We start from the raw sequence: 16217 nt of genomic DNA on the forward strand, positions 1-16217 counted from the left end.
TATTGTCTATGTTTCTATGTTTCAATTGCAATAGGAATGTGGTTACATGACAGCAAATTAGCAAATACTTATGTGTATACAAATACAAATTGCCCTGAATTATAGACCTTAGCTCCCCATTCAATATTTCCACAGAGAGTGGCGAATCTCTGGAAGCACAGGGAGTGGTGAATCTCTGGAATTCTCTGCCACAGAAGGTAGTTGAGGCCAGTTCATTGGCTATATTTAAGAGGGAGTTAGATGTGGCCCTTGTGGATAAAAGGATCAGGGGTATGGGGAGAAGGCAGGTACAGGATACTGATTGGGGATGATCAGCCATGATCACATTGAATGGCGGTGCTGGCTCGAAGGGCCGAATGGCCTACTCCTGTACCTATTGTCTATTGCCTATCAAGCTCCTTATTTCCAGCAGCAGTATAGCGGGTTGTAAAGTTATTAATAGATAATATAATAAACAAACAAAAAAAAGTTCAAAATATGATTAAAAAACCCAATATAATGCAAAAACAAAACAAAGCCCAAAGTCCCTGGTGCAACCCAGGCAGCACATAGTTTGGAGTTTTGTTTGAGTTTCTAGTGTTCAATAGCCTGATGGTTGCAGGCATGAAACTATTCCCTCTTTTATAGCAGTTTCATGCTTGTCACATTTAAGCAGATTCAAGAAATCATCCGAGCGTTTGCAGAGCTGAAACAGCTGATTCGTAGACCAAGAACATGCTTTTCATGTCTCAATTCTTTAATCATCTAAAGGTTTACAGACACGATCAACAGTCAGTTACACGAGGGCTGAAGCTGCAATAATCCAAGCGCATTCCGACACTTGTTGAACCTGATACCAACATTTATTTCTCGTGGAAATGAGGAGCTTTCTCCAGGTTCTTTCAATTTTGGATACACGACAGGGTTAAAAGTTGTTTCGCTCTCATTGTTTGTTATTTTTGAAAGAAAATAGAAAGTAAATTTTGCAAAGAATGGCAAATTCCCAAAAGCAGCAGAGGGTAAGTTTACACCTGCATCAGATAACTAGCTTATGAAGTCAAAGAAAATCTGCAGATGCCAGAAATTTGAAAAATAAAACTTAAAAATTGCTGCAGTCTGGCAGCATCTTTGGAAAAGGGAAGGGTCATGGGCCTGTCCCACTTAGGTGACTTTGTAGGCGACTGCAGGAGACTCTACGGGTTGCCACATGGTCGCCACATGATCGCGGGTGGTTGCCGGGAAGTCGTTTTCACGGTCATGAGGAGTTCCCGCATTCTGGGAACTAGTCGCGGCCTCATTATAGTCGCCACAAATTTTTCAACATGTTGAAAAATTAGCGGTGACCAGAATGAAGCCGCCATGGAGAGTAGCGAGAACTCTCGTGCCGTAGGTGGGTCGCCAGGAGGTCCTAGTGGGTCGCCAGGAGGTCGAAGGTTCTCGTAGGTTGTAGCCGGTGCTGACCGGTGAATTTCATTGGCTCATTGGGGAAAAAAAATGCAAGCAGTAGTTTTCAGAACCAAGGATAACCGACCGGTAATGTTAATGTCCACCGAACTTCACAGCCGTGTATCTCTGGCTTCCTAAAATTGTCTGCACTCCTTCTCCTCCCCTCTCTGTGGCCCTCACTCCGGTAATCACGAAGTGCTTCGAGAGGTTGGTCCTCCAGCACATCAAGGACTATCTACCACCAGACCTCGACCCCCACCAATTCGCCTATCGCCAAAACAGATCCACAGAAGACGCCATTACCGTAGCTCTCCACTCTGTGCTGAGCCATCTGGAGCAGGGGCAGAGCTACGTCCGGATGCTCTTTGTGGATTTTAGTTCAGCCTTTAATACAATCATTCCGGACATTCTCATTGGTAAACTGGTCACTCTCGGCCTCCCCACTGTCACATGTGCCTGGATAAAGGATTTCCTCACCAACCGGCCCCAGACTGTGAGACTCGGCCCCCACCTCTCCTCCACTCGCAGGTTGAGTACCGGTTCCCCACAGGGCTGTGTGCTAAGCCCCCTCTTATACTGTCTCTACACCTACGACTGTAGTCCGGCCCACAACAACAACCGCATCGTCAAATTTGCTGACGACACTACTGTGGTCGGACTTATTTCGAAGGGAGACGAGGCAGCCTACAGAGAGGAAGTCCTGAAGTTGACAACCTGGTGCTCAGAAAACAATCTGGCTCTGAACACCAGGAAAACAAAAGAGCTCATTGTCGACTTCAGGAGGCACAGCACCGACTTAGCCCCCCTACACATCAATGGCGAGTGTGTGGAGAGGGTCAACACCTTCCGGTTTCTCGGCGTCCATATCGCTGCTGATATCTCCTGGACAGACAACACAACAGCGGTCATCAAGAAGGCTCAGCAGCGGCTGCACTTCCTGAGGGTCCTCAGGAAGCACAACCTGGACTCTAACCTTCTACCGCTCGTCCATCGAGAGCCTGCTGACATACTGCATTACAGCATGGTATGGCAGCTGCACCATGGCAGACAGGGAGAGGCTTCAGAGGGTAACCAGGACAGCGCAGAGGATCATTGGCTGCCCTCTCCCCTCCCTGATGGACATCTACACCTCCCGCTGCCTTAGCAGGGCAAAGAAGATCATCAAAGACAGCTCCCATCCTGCGTTTGGACTGTTCGACCTGCTGCCCTCTGGAAGGCGCTATAGGTGCATCAAATCCAGGACAAACACTCAGGAATAGTTGCTTTCCGAGAATTATATCTACTATAAATTCAAATTCACACATGCACTGACTACACCGCCCAACACGGACTTCCATCTGTATATATGTATATATGTATGTAGCGCCGCAGAATTTGTGCACCTATTCCCCCCCCATCTCCCTTCTGTTTTTTGTTTTTTTCTGTTTCTTGTTTTTTGTGCTAAATTGTATGTATGCACTGAGTACGAGCAGCTTTCAGTTTCACTGTACATGTATAGTGACAATAAATGGCATATCTATATCTTAAAGGACTTACTGTACACTGTGCTTTAGCGGTCTTAATTACAGCGCCAACCTTCCTGTTCATCGTGGTGTGTGTCTGTATCACCTTGGCTTTGCACCGTGTGAATTTCACACAGACAGCGCTCCCCCCGCTTGCCCTCTCCCCCGCCTGGTGAAGGAAGCAATGTGTGTGTGTGTGTTGCACTCTGACAGTCGCTGTTCCAGTTGCCGGTTTTTCAGGCAACGACAGTCCCCTGAAAAATCGCCTAAGTGAGTTAGACACATCAATGTCAGGGTAATGGAACAGTGTGATGGGGGAAATGTCTATGGTGAGGTTGGTGGGTAGGAGGGGAAGGGAAGGGTGCATTACTTGTCATTTCTCCCACCACACCCGTGAGCCTGTTCATTTCTGCTTCTCCTTACGCCTATCTCCCAACCCTCCTATCTCCGTGTCTCCCATTTCACTTATATCCCCCTCTTTCCCTTCTCACCCATATCCCCCCCTCTGGCTTTAGCTTTAACACCTCCTCGTCTTTCCTTATGACACCCTTTTCCACCTGTAACCTCTGTCACCATCTTCACCCACAACCCACGTACTCACTCATCACTTTCCAAGCTTTGCCCTACCCCCACCTCTCTTTTCCAGCTTACTTCCCCCTTTTCCATCAGTCTGAAGTTCCTCCTGCACTTCGTGTTTTACACATGTCTGATATAACGTTGGTTTATCCACAGAAACTAAACTATCCAATCCATTGGCGAAATAGATGAAAGAGGGACAAAGTTCCTTTCAACTGGCCAACTGTGCATCGCTAACAGTGCAATAGATTTGCTGGTTCTGGGAAGGATTATAGGCAACATTTATTACAAACTCATGGACCATAGATAGATCTGTTAAAGTTGCTATTGGTCATTCCAATCACAAACATGAAAATAAAATTAAAACCTGCAGATGCTAGAATTATGACCTGACCTGCTGAGTTTTTTCTCATATATGCTGTTTCTATTTCAATTACGTAATTAGAAGGTATTGCTTTAGATGGCCTGGTCTACAGATGTAGCATTTTTATGCTCTCACCTTTTGAGCTTAATGACATGTAAGCCACCGGTTTTCACGGTAAAGTGCATTTTATTTGAAGCATTGCTCATACTTTTAATTCAATGCATCCATTTTCACCATTTGAAGGATTCATATCTCCAAGCAGTGAGGAAATCATCAATAATTCACACAAGCAAAGTAACACTTAACAGCCAGTGGCAATTTGCAGGGGTGTCAGAATTTATTTGTAGGATCCACTTAACGTTGTGCCAGGTGACAGGCACACAGAATGCAAAGCATGGATGGAAGAGTAACATCGTTTACTTGTGCCTGAAATGCCTATGAGTTTCCAGATCATACATAATAACTGGTTAACTTAAGCCATTCCTCGTGTTCATACATTAAGGGCGGTTCTACAACAATCTTTCCGGACAAAAAGCACAATACAGTGCCCTCCATAATGTTCGGGACAAAGACCCATCATTTATTTATTTGCCTCTGTACTCCACAATTTGAGATTTGTAATAGAAAAAAAAATCACATGTGGTTAAAGTGCACATTGTCAGATTTTATTAAATGATATTTTTAAATTTTGGTTTCACCATGTAGAAATTACACTAATACATAGTCCCCCCATTTCAGGGCACCATAATGTTTGGGACACATGGCTTCACAGGTGTTTGTAATTGTTCAGGTGTGTTTAATTGCCTCCTTAATGCAGGTATAAGAGAGCTCTCAGCTACTACTCTTTTTTCCAGTCTTTCCATCGCCTTTGGAAACCTTTATTGCTGTTTATCAGCATGAGGAACAAAGTTGTTCCAATGAAAGTCAAAGAAGCCATTATGAGACTGAGAAACAAGAATAAAACTGTTAAGAGACATCAGCCAAATCTAAAAGCCCTGTCCCACTGTACGAGTTCATTCAAGAGCTCTCCCGAGTTTAAAAAAAAAGAAACTCGTGGAAGCAAATAGAATGTACGTGGCGGGTACGTCGGAGCTCGAGGACATCTCTTAGCAGCTCGTAACGCTAACGTCAGGTACTCGGGAAACGCGGTAAGCTCGTGAAGATTTTTCAACATGTTGAAAAATGTCCACGAGAGCCTTGAGCGGCCATTACCGTAAATCTCCGAGTTCGAATCAGGGTCAACTCGGGAGAATGAACTCGTACAGTGGGACAGAGCTTTTAGGCTTACCAAAATTAACTGTTTGGAACATCATTAAGAAGAAAGAGAGCACTGGTGAACTCACTAATCGCAAAGGGACTGGCAGGCCAAGGAAGATCTCCACAGCTGATGACAAACGAATTCTCTATAATAAAGAAAAATCCCCAAACACGTGTCCGACAGATCAGAAACACTCTTCAGGAGTCAGGTGTAGATTTGTCAATGACCACTGTCCGCAGAAGACTTCATGAACAGAAAGACAGAGGCTGCACTGCAAGATGCAAAACCAATGGGTAGCCACAAAAATACGATGGCCAGGTTACAGTTTGTCAAGTAATTAAAAGAGCGACCACAGTTCTGGAAAAAGGTCTTGTGGACAAAAGAGACAAAGATTAACTTAACTGCAAGAGCAAAGTATGGAGGAGAGAAGGAACTGCCCAATATCCAAAGCATACCACCTCATCTGTGAAACACGGTGGTGGGGGTGTTATGGTCTGGGCATATATGGCTGCTGAAGGTACTGGCTCACTTATCTTCATTGATGATACAACTGCTGATGGTAGTAGCATAATGAATTCTGAAGTGTATAGACACATCCTATCTGCTCAAGTTCAAACAAATGCCTCAAAACTCATTGGCAGGTGGGTCATTCTACAGCAAGACAATTATCCCAAACATACTCTTAAAGCAACAAAAGAGTTTATCAAAGCTAAGAAATTGTCAAATCTTAAGTGGCCGTCAAGAACCTGATCTGAACCCAATTGAGCATGTCTTTTATATGCTGAAGAGAAAACTGAAGGGGACCAGCCTCCAAAACAAGCAAAAGCTAAAGATGGCTGCAATACAAGCCTGGTAGAGCATCACCAGAGAGAAGACACCCAGCAACTGGTGATGTCCATGAATCGCAGACTTCAAGCAGTCATTGCATGCAAAGGATATGCAACAAAAACTAAACATGACTACTTTCATTTACATGACATGACCCCCCCTGCTCTCTCTCTCTCTCTCTCTCTCTCCCTCCTCTCTCTCTCTCTCTCTTTCTCTCTCCTCTTCTCTCTCTCTCTCTCCCCTCTCCTCCCCCCCCCCCATGGTTGGTCCTTCTGTTTGCCTTTATTTGCTTCAGTTTTATTTGTTTGTGTTATTTATCACATTGTAACTTTTCAAAGATTCAAGCGGGTATCAGACGCTTTCTAAGGGCTGATTCGCCCCGTTCATGGGGCCTTTCATCGCCCGGTGCGGCTTAAAATGAAATTGCTGCGTCGAGGCGATCGAGGCTCCCGATGTTGAAGCCCTCCGTCAGCCGAATTTAAGCCGCGCCGGGTGATGAAAGGCCCCGCGAACGGGTCGATTAAATCCCCAAGATTCAGGGCGGACCAAGCTGCTGTTGCTGGAGTTCGGAGTCGGTCACCAACTAGGTCAGCTCCCAATGTTACCGTCCACAGGGCCCACGGCGGAAGCCTCGCGAGTGTGTGTGCGGCTACCAAGAAATTGTCTGTCCTTCCTTGTCTGTCCGTCCTTCCCTTCCCTTCCCTCCCCTCCCCTCCCTTCCCTTCCCTTCCCATCCCATCCCATCCCATCATTGGAGTATGCATTCTTTAAGCAGCGGCACTCTCCAACAGCTGAAAGGAGTTTGTGCATGTGTCCCTTTAAGGGATAATTTCTGAGGTCACGGCTGCAGGATTAAGTGTTGGCAGGTGCAAGACCTTTCAATTGATCCGTGCAATGATTTATGCTGAGGCTGATAAAGCACGACACAGTGAAAACCAACTAACATCCCCATTTTTAAAAAAACCTCATAATTGAATCAAAATTCTAAAACAGCGACAGTTCCCGTGTAATCTGTATGGAGTTTGTGTATTCTTCCTGTGATCAAGCAGCTTTCCACCAAGTGAGTAATGTTCAGTTTCATCCCATGTCTTGAAGACACATGGGCTGGACCATTTTTGACTACCCCATTGCAGGTGGGTTCTTACATTGTGCATATTTCCCTTTAAGGGCAGTAGGAAAGTCAGGGGGTTGTCAATAACCCCCGGTCTCGACCCAAAACGTCACTCATTCCTTCTCTCCAGGGATGCTGCCTGTCCCGCTGAGTTACTCCAGCTTTTTGTGTCTATCTTTGGTTGTTAATACAATCGGTTACAAGGGAATTAATTGAGAATGGGATTGATGAGATTGTTCTCAGAGCCGGCAATGAATCCATAGGTGGATAATAAGGGAAATCAGGGATAGTATCAAAGCGAAGGATAATGCGTACAAATTAGCCAGAAAAAGCAGCATTCCGGAGGACTGGGAGAAATTCAGAGACCAGCAGAGGAGGATGAAGGGCTTAATTAGGAAAGGAAAAATGGAATATGAAAGAAAACTGGCAGGGAACATAAAAACTGACTGCAAAAGTTTTTATAGATATGTGAAAAGAAAGAGATTAGTTAAAACAAATATAGGTCCCTTGCAGTCAGAAACAGGTGAGTTGATCATGGGGAACAAGGATATGGCGGACCAATTGAATAACTACTTTGGTTCCGTCTTCACAAAGGAAGACATAAATAATCTGCCGGAAATAGCAGGGACCCGCGGGTCAAAGGAGTTGGAGGAATTGAGTGAAATCCAGGTTAGTCGGGAAGTGTTGTTGGGTAAATTGAATGGATTAAAGGCCGATAAATCCCCAGGGCCAGATAGGCTGCATCCCAGAGTACTTAAGGAAGTAGCTTCAGAAATAGTGGATGCATTAGTAATAATCTTTCAAAACTCTTTAGATTCTGGAGTAGTTCCAGAGGATTGGCGGGTAGCAAACGTAACCCCACTTTTTAAGAAGGGAGGGAGAGAGAAAATGGGGAATTACAAACCAGTTAGTCTAACATCGGTAGTGGGGAAACTGCTAGTTATTAAAGATGGGATAGCAGCACATTTGGAAAGTGGTGAAATCATTGGACAAAGTCAGCATGGATTTACAAAAGGTAAATCATGTCTGACGAATCTTATAGATTTTTTCGAGGATGTAACTAGTAGCGTGGATAGGGGAGAACCAGTGGATGTGGTTTATCTGGACTTCCAGAAGGCTTTCGACAAGGTCCCACATAAGAGATTAGTATACAAACTTAAAGCACACGGCATTGGGGGTTCAGTATTGATGTGGATAGAGAACTGGCTGGCAAACAGGAAGCAAAGAGTAGGAGTAAACGGGTCCTTTTCACAATGGCAGGCAGTGACTAGTGGGGTACCGCAAGGCTCAGTGCTGGGACCCCAGCTATTTACAATATATATTAATGATCTGGATGAGGGAATTCAAGGCAATATCTCCAAGTTTGCGGATGACACTAAGCTGGGGGGCAGTGTTAGCTGTGAGGAGGATGCTAGGAGACTGCAAGGTGACTTGGATAGGCTGGGTGAGTGGGCAAATGTTTGGCAGATGCAGTATAATGTGGATAAATGTGAGGTTATCCATTTTGGTGGCAAAAACGGGAGAGCAGACTATTATCTAAATGGTGGCCGATTGGGAAAGGGGGAGATGCAGCGAGACCTGGGTGTCATGGTACACCAGTCATTGAAGGTAGGCATGCAGGTGCAGCAGGCAGTAAAGAAAGCGAATGATATGTTGGCTTTCATAGCAAAAGGATTTGAGTATAGGAGCAGGGAGGTTCTACTGCAGTTGTACAGAGTCTTGGTGAGACCACACCTGGAGTATCGCGTACAGTTTTGGTCTCCAAATCTGAGGAAGGACATTATTGCCATAGAGGGAGTGCAGAGAAGGTTCACCAGACTGATTCCTGGGATGTCAAGACTGTCTTATGAAGAAAGACTGGATAGACTTGGTTTATACTCTCTAGAATTTAGGAGATTGAGAGGGGATCTTATAGAAACTTACAAAAGTCTTAAGGGGAAGAGGTGACGGAATTTCTAAGAGTAAATGTCCAACATGCTACTGGTGCTTTGGAAATTTGATTGAAATAAATTAATTAGAACTGTAACTTTCAAACACTCTGTACACTTGGCTTGTAACAACATAGATAGGTGCAGGAGTAGGTCAATGAACCCTTCAATGACCCGGTATCGTCCAGGTTCAGGAACAGCTCTTCCCCACAGCCATCAGGCTATTAAACACAACATCGAATAAGCTCTGAGCTCTGAACTGCAAAAGACTATATTATTATTTGTTATTTGCACTATATTTGTTACTTATTGAACTTTTTTTCCTGTTATGTACAATGTTTGCATTTTCACATATTCTGTTATGCTGCAGCAAGTAAGAATTTCATTGTCCCGTCCGGGACATGTGGCAATAAAACACTCTTGACTGGAGGAAAGACTAGGTGCTGAGAGTTCTCTTATACCTGTATTAAGCAGGCAATTAAACACACCTGAGTTTATTGTGGAGTACAGAGGCAAATAAATAAATGATGGGTCTTTGTTCCAAATATTATGCAGGGCACTGTATAAATGAGACTGATTTTATACAATAAAGTGTATTAAGAAACAATCCTGCTTTCACACGGTGCAGTTTGCTGAAGCATTATCCTATTTTTATGGGTAAACTTTAGTTATGATGTCCATTTATTATGGTTTCTGGGGACTCTGTAAATAAACTGGTTGCAGAGTAAGTATATTGTAATGGGTTAATTAGTAAATCAGCTTCACCTCCAACTCTATGAGACTATTGATTTTCTGCCCAGCTACTTTTGCTGCTGCTGCAAAGTGTCGTTCAGTTCAAGCACTGACCCAGAAGTGGGTAGCACTAGCTTTGTGATGACTGGATGAGCACTTTCTAATGAAGTCAATAGGAAGGAGAAACAGACCAGGTGTTCACCAGATGGCTGATATAACACTTACAGTTTTTTGCCTATGCTGTGCAGGTCCACCATTGATTTTCCGTCACCCTTGCTCCAGAGCCTTGCCGCATTATCCGTTTTGCTGGGCCAACAGAGGTCACGGCCTCGCGGGGCTGAGAAATCTCCCCCCCCCCTCCTCCCCATAGTTGGCCTCATAAATCGGCCATGGGAACGGATCTGCCGGCTCCAGCCGGGCCGGAGCTCTAGAACCCCGGGCCACAGGTAACACATTTGACCTGCCAGTCAGTCGCGGAAGTCCCAATAAAGTTGCCTCACGTGGTTTTGGTGCCACATTTTCATGGCGGACATCCAAGGGTGGATTTCAAGTGTGCGCTCTCATAATTTTGGCCATATTAAAGGGGGGGGGGGGGGGGGGGTTGTGCCAGACCATCAGTTGCCGGAAGTGACCTGTAGTTGAACATGTATCCTATATATTTCTCTTTCCCCATCACATCACATCACTTCGCTGTGCATATATTACAGTATCTTGTAATCTATATTACTAAAAGTCTGATCTTGACCACTTCCTGGTGTTCTGTATATTGATTGTAGAAAAAACGCTGCCTCTTACGGCTGTGATTTTTAGCCATCTTACTCAGAGTCCCCCTCCGCTGCGCAGGACAAGAGGATTTTTCCCATCGATGAAAAATAAAAGAGTTATTAGTGTTTAAAAAATGTTGAGATTCGCTTTCCTGAAGGCCACGCCTCTTCCGGAGGGACAATAAAACCCGGAAGTGTTGAGTGCCTCAGTCAATCTCTGCAAGATGGGGCAGCGAGAGGATCACGTCTCTTAGTCCGAGCTGTGAATAACACTGAACACATGTCTACTAAACTGTGAATGGTTTTACTGACCTGTCAGTGCCCTTATTGTGGTTTGAAAATATAGTTTGGAAATGCTAAAGCTGTGTTGTCTTTGGATTGGAAATGCTAAAGCTGTGTTGCCTTTGGTTTGGAATTGCTAAAGCTGTGTTGCCTTTGGTTTGTAAATGCTAAAGCTGTGTTGCCTTTGGTTTGGAAATGCTAAAGCTGTGTTGCCTAATTAAAGTTGCCTTGCCTAATTAAAGTTGCCTTGCCTTCTATATAATTAAAAGTCTAATCTTGATCACTTCCTGTTTGCGCTTTATATTGATTTTATATTGATTTTTAGAAAGTTCCCCTCCGTTCCGGCTGAGGATTTTTCCCATCGATGAAAAATAAGAGTTATTAGTGTTTAAAAAATGTTGAGATGCTCTCTCCTGTCAATCACGCCATGAAGGCCACACCCCTTCTGGTGGGAGGGGGAGGGACTATAAAACCCAGAAGTGTGGGCGTGGCTCAGTCTCTGCAAGATGGAGGACGGAGAGGTCACGACTCGCTGTCTTTAGTGGCCTTTCACCCAGCTTGAAATGGTAAGAAACTGCACTTGAATTTGGTGGCCTTGCACCCTGCTTGAAATGGAATTTCAAGGAATAGCCGTGAGTCAACTGCCAGCCCACCAGCCGTGAGTGAGTAAGCTGCCAGCACAACAGGCTTGAGTGACTGAGACGCCAGCCCAAGAATCCATTCGGCCCACAATGTCCATACTAACCCTCTGGAAACCAATCACTTCAGCCCACAACACCCATACTAGAGCTCCAGAAAGCCCCCACTGGCCACCAATATTGGAATTGGTGGAGAGTTGGAATATTGCGTTGTGGGACCAGCCCTCCCGTGTGATGCTGGGACCCAACGGGTGCCACTTAGTCTAGTCTAGCCCAATTTTCAAAATTCTCTTTGGATTTTTTCCTTATGTCAGGGAAGAAAATATCCTAAAGAATGGGTATGGAAACAGAATATTTAGGTTTACCAAATGGTCATACAGAGAGTTAGGTCATTGTTCTCGGTGGAAGAGTAGGTCAATTTAAAACACAACTAACTCAATAAACCTGGAATGAAAAACTAATGTCAATAATGGTCCATGGAGATAAGGGATAAATCATTAATGTTCCTCAGAGAGGGAGATCTGCCATCCTCACTAGATGTAGTTAATACACAAGTGATGGATGCTTCATTGCCCTCGGAGTTCAGGAACAATTAGGAATGTTTGATAAATGGTGACAACCCAACTATATCTACCCCCAGCAAACAAATGAATAAAAAATAAATCTGTGTTATGTTCTTAACATTAATAGCCTTCCCTCAAAGTGGCATCCATTTTACAATAACAGCTTAGCATTACAGCAGAGGATGTACTTTTACAGCAGAATGTGGCCGTGTTCAAAACGTTGTATTATGCTGTGGGTAAATTTATATTAACTGAAAATCTCTTGTCAGAAAATGAATTATTTATTTTTGCTGTTTCTTACATTTCATCAGAGTTAAATGGAATAAAGTATTTATAAAAATGCTAATGTCAAAAGAGCACCTTCTGTCCGTTTCGTGCCTCTGGTTCTTGGTGGGGTGGGTGGGGGGGTCCTGTGGTGGTCCCTGGAGGTTAGGCCACCCCTTGGGTCATCCCCCTTGGCTCTTGAGGGACAGGGAGGATTGTCTGCCCACGGGGTTTCCCGGGTCCTGCTTGTGGGAGTGCTGGTTGATGTGATGATTCTTTACACAACTTCTGAACCTGAGGCCTTTCCCCGACCTCATCCAGGCCACTACACCTTTTTAAATTTTCAAAAGCAAACCAGTGTGCAGCTCAGCAACCTATTTACAATTTTATTTTTGTCCATTTGGGATATTGCTCAATTTGATTATCCTTTAAAGATTAATTTTTCCCTTTAGTCTGACGGAATGTTTTGAAGTCTATACCTTGATAACAAATGCTCAGAATTGTAACTGAATCAGTAAGTTCTAAAGTATGATGAAAACTTATAAATGTATTCAGCTACATCCATTTTCAGTTTTCTATCTCACACCAGGACACATTCTTGTATCATGCTTTCAAATTATCTAGCATCCAGTGAGTTTCTATTACACTTTAAATATCATCTTTCAAAATTTCTTATTTTGTTCCAAATGCAATCAGACAGCAGTTCCAAAATAGTTTTTAAAATGCCTCAAAGCAAAACTATTCTACGTCGGAGATTGCTTGCAGTTACTTTTTCGTGGATTTGTCTATTTACATCACTTGTCCACACGGAGTTGTTTAGGTCAAGTTCACAGTTAGACATCATTGTGTTGTTTCTGACCCCAGCCTATGTCTATCTCAGAAATCAGTTAATATATGTGGATCAAAATGCAAATTCATTTGACCCAGTGAGACAACTATGAAAGAAATGAAATAGTTTCTGGTTAGTAATGTGGTCTAGCCCAGTATGCTAACTCTTGGCATGGATAAGGTAATCCAAAGGGCCTATTTCCGTGCTATACTTGTATTAATTCAAGCTTTTACCCAATTTTCATTGTAAAATAACTTCTTCAATTCCTGACCAACCATCATTCATTCTGTTCCCTAAAATCCACACAAAATACTCAGACTGAAGAAGGGTTTCGGCCCGAAACGTTGCCTATTTTCTTTGCTCCATAGAAGCTGCCGCATCCGCTGAGTTTCTCCAGCAATTCCAACCTCATCTATTGCGTCCGCTGCTCTAGATGTCAGCAGATCTATATCGGTGAGACCAAGCGGAGGTTGGGCGATCGTTTCGCCGAACACCTCCGCTCAGTCCGCAATAACCAAGCTGACCTCCCGGTGGCTCAGCACTTCAACTCCCCCTCCCACTCCGTCTCCGACCTCTCTGTCCTGGGTCTCCTCCATGGCCACAGCGAGCAGCACCGGAAATTGGAGGAACAGCACCTCATATTCCGTTTGGGGAGTCTGCATCCTGGGGGCATGGACATCGAATTTTCCCAATTTTGTTAGTCCTTGCTGTCTCCTCCCCTTCCTCAGTCCCCCTGCTGTCTCCTCCCATCCCCCAGCCTTCGGGCTCCTCCTCCTTTTTCCTTTCTTGTCCCCGCCCACCCCCGCCCCCGATCAGTCTGAAGAAGGGTTTCGGCCCGAAACGTTGCCTATTTCCTTCGCTCCATAGATGCTGCTGCACCCACTGAGTTTCTCCAGCTTTTTTGTGTACCTATTCTACTGAAGACATCCTCACAGTAAAAGCTGCCAACCAAACAAACCTCCATGGTGCAGTATAAGACAAGATGTATTATACTTTGTGTTTTTAAGTTATGTTTAATTTATAGCAACTTCTTAACCTTCAACAGAATATTTTGTACTGGAAAGTTCAGATTATGCAATTTTATAAAATTTTATTAAAATATCAACGGAATGTAATTCAGAAATTGTTATAAGTAAATGCTATCTTCAAAGTAAGTTTAAAAATAAATGCTGGTGGAACTCAATGGATCAGCCAGCATCTGTGGGAGTGACAGTCAATGTTTTGGGCCAAGACTCACAACTCCGAACAATGACTATCCTTCTGCCTCCATCGATGCTGCCAGACCTGTTGAGTTTACTCCAGCAGACTGTTTTATTCGGCTTCAGATTCCAACACTTACAGTCTCTTTCGCTCATTTATGGGAGTTTATGGGAAAGAGGGAGTAGAGGAGGGGGCTCAGCACACAGCCCTGTGGAACGCCGGTGTTCAGGGTGAGGGTTGAAGAGGTGTGCTTGTCTAACCTCACAGACTGGGGTCTGTTGGTTAGAAAGTCCAGTATCCAGTTGCAGAGGGAGGGGTCGATGCCTAGGTTACCGAGTTTGGTGATCAGTTTAGATGGTATAATGGTGTTGAATGCTGAGCTGTAATCGATGAACAGCATTCTTATGTAAGTGTCTCTGTTGTCGAGGTGGGAGAGGGCAGAGTGAAGTGCCGTTGAGATGGCATCCTCCGTACTCATGTTCTTGTGGTAGGCAAACTGATAGGGATCCAGTGTGGGGGGTAGGCAGCCTTTGAGGTGTGCCAGGACCAGCCTCTCGAAGCACTTGGTGATGATGGGGGTAAGTGCAACTGGGCGGGTCCACTTTACATAGGATTAATCTGCAATTTTTTTAAATTATGGGCTTTCCTCTACTCCTCAAATTCATGACCAGACCAGAGTGGTATTGGTAAAGACGCGATGAGAGAGGAATTCCAAGGGTTAGCACAGGTGTAAAAATGAAGGCATATTTCCTGTTTGTGTTCTTTGTTACTCTATTGTGATATGATGCCAGTAATGATTCATGAATAAAAGTAGTTTTAAAAATGAACAGCAAATGAAATCACCTCGCAATTCACTCTGCCCTATGCAGATTCACCCTGTCTGTATATCAAGATTTTATACACCACGATAAGATCACCCCTCAGCCTCCTTCTCTCCAGGAAATCAAGTCCTCATCTGTCCACCCTCTCCCTATAGCCAAGGCCCTCAAGTTATGGCAAATCTTCTCTTCACCCTTTCTAGATAATTGGAAATGTAGCTGAACTATTTCATGCATAAGCCTTATAACATGGTAGCCCCAGAGATGTTCTAATTCTCATTCAAAGCTTCAGAAGGCAGGGTGATCTATTCCATCTGTTTCTCTTCATGTCAGAAATGTTCTGGACATTGGATTAATGATCCAAATACCTAACCAACAAAATGAATGGAGCAGTACAGTTTTTGACTGACTAGCTGGTAAGACCTGGGTCACGGCCAGTTCCAACTTAGTGACTTTGATTGATGAATTTATGATTACTACACAACGTAATTCTGCATTATTGATAGTGTCTTGAGGTATTGTTCATACAATTAAAATAAAGACGTCAGTGAGTTCACTGTGCATTATAATTAGCTTGATACTACTATTATATAGTACAGGTAAAAGTCAAAGCAAAGCAAATCATTATTAATCATAACGGAAACACAATTAAGGATGTACAGTACAAGGAAGAATTTAGGTCTTGTGTTGTGTGGATAGATTGCTTATCAGTTCAGTAAGCCATAAACTACTACTGTACTAAATCTGCTGAGTTTTTATAAAATCAAAAGTGATTTGATTTTGTTCGAGTTTCAAAAGGAATGAGCAATATTTATATTATGCTGTGTCTGTCCCCCTTTGTAGCCAGTCTTTTCTGACTGTATATTATTTTTCCACCATTAAGCAGCATAATTTAAAACGTATTTACATAGAAACATAGAATATAGGTGCAGGAGTAGGCCATTCGGCCCTTCGAGCGTGCACTGCCATTCAATATGATCATGGCTGATCATCCAACTCGGTATCCCGTACCTGCCTTCTCTCCATACCCCCTGATCCCTTTAGCCACAAGGGCCACATCTAACTCCCTCTTAAATATAGCCAATGAACTGGCCTCAACTGTGTTAGAGAATTCCACACTCTCTGTGTGAAAAAT

At 43.9% G+C, this 16217-nt stretch overlaps 1 protein-coding gene across 1 annotated transcript in view; it reads right to left on the reverse strand.

Moving 5' to 3' along the window:
- Positions 1-16217, reverse strand: part of LOC129706559 (genetic suppressor element 1-like) — a 176736-nt gene that overhangs the window by 140614 nt on the left and 19905 nt on the right. The gene's annotated exons all lie outside the window — the stretch shown is intronic.

The sequence above is a fragment of the Leucoraja erinacea genome, chromosome 2, assembly GCF_028641065.1.
Source record: "Leucoraja erinacea ecotype New England chromosome 2, Leri_hhj_1, whole genome shotgun sequence".
Classification (NCBI taxonomy): domain Eukaryota; kingdom Metazoa; phylum Chordata; class Chondrichthyes; order Rajiformes; family Rajidae; genus Leucoraja; species Leucoraja erinaceus.